This window comes from Balaenoptera ricei, chromosome 4, assembly GCF_028023285.1.
Source record: "Balaenoptera ricei isolate mBalRic1 chromosome 4, mBalRic1.hap2, whole genome shotgun sequence".
Lineage (NCBI taxonomy): Eukaryota > Metazoa > Chordata > Mammalia > Artiodactyla > Balaenopteridae > Balaenoptera > Balaenoptera ricei.
The window spans coordinates 83,605,261-83,606,762 of NC_082642.1; positions in this window are offsets into that span (position 1 = coordinate 83,605,261).

A 1,502-nucleotide genomic window follows, 5' to 3' on the forward strand; every position below is an offset into this window, starting at 1 on the left:
CCTTGGTGATGCTGAGGCTCTTGGTGCAAGAATCATATTTCGAGAACCGTTTCATCAGTACAATTCCTCATGAACAGCGGTACTCGAACTTTGTTGTGTATTTAAAAGCTAATTAAAAAACAAACAAACAAGCAAACAAACAAGCCCAGAGGCCCTGGCTTTGTAATTGAATCTAGTCTGGGCCTTTATATTTTTACCAAGTTCCCCAGGGGTTTTGATACCCACCAAAGTTTGAGAACCATTGCTTTAATTAGTGACTTTTTTCAGCCCAGGAGTCATTTGGCAATTGTTGGTTTTCACAACCAGGGGAGAGAGTATAGTTGTACTGCAGGCATCTAATGGGTAGAGGCCAGGTATGACGCTAACCATCCCTTGATGAACAGCACAGCCTCCCGCTACAAAGAATTATCCAGCCGAAATTATCAACAGTGTACAAATTGAGGAACCCTGGGACAGAACATAGTTTGAGCACTGCAAGTCTTACTCAGTTCCCTTAGTTTACAAATGAGGAAACTTAGGCCCACTGGTCACATAGCTAGGCAGTGGCAGGAGTAGTATGCTTAATTTTATATACCAAAATGTAAAACACGTATGCTGAATGTCATGGAGCACTGGATGATAGTAGCTTTGCAAAATTTTTTTAAAAGAGAAAGAAAACGAAAATGCATGAAAGTAAGAAAGAAACAAATGATGATTTGAGAAAAGGAGCCATTGGAAGCATAAGATGTTGAAATTGCTGCTAAGGTGGGTATGAACTGGGAGCCTGCAATCTCGCTTTTGCTCTCCATTCCTTACAAATTCAGAGAACAGCCAAAGCACAAGAGAATCCATCCAAAAGCTCTAAAAGGGATTCAGTCATTTCCTTGTTTATTATCTTTGGAATGAATCTTGACAGAAGCTTGAATTTCCTTTTGACTTCTGTTTACAAGTCAACAGCATGATCATTGCACCCCTTGCTTTAGGGAACCTCCAGCAGGAATGAATTCAGGAAAGGGAAGATCTTGAAATACTTCTTGTTTTTCCCCAAATCAGCTTAGGTTTTTTTTTCCAAGGGTGACTTCTCTCTTTCCTGCAAAATCTTTATGGAACAATAAAAAGTGTACTCAGACTTTAGCAGTAGACTCAACCGACACTTTCCATAAGCAAATCTAACACTCGTTTATTTTGATCATGTGTCACCAGGGCTCTTGCTTACTCCAAACATCTTTGATTCCCTTGAAATGAAAGGAATAATTCTCACGATGCAACAACCCAGGCTGTTCAGCTGCTGTTGATGCAGCGGCAAGGGAGCTGTTTGGAAGAATTTTTTTTCTTATTCAAATAGGATCACCTGAGGACTTTTTTCCTCCAAATAAGTTAGTGTGAAAGGCAAGCCACCAACAATCCGTCAACATAAGAGAGAGAGAGAGAAAAGGGCCTCCCTGGAAGGAAGAGGGATATTTTTTTAGAAAAATTAATATTTAACTTACATTTAAAATCAAACAGGAGCTGCCACATTCCAG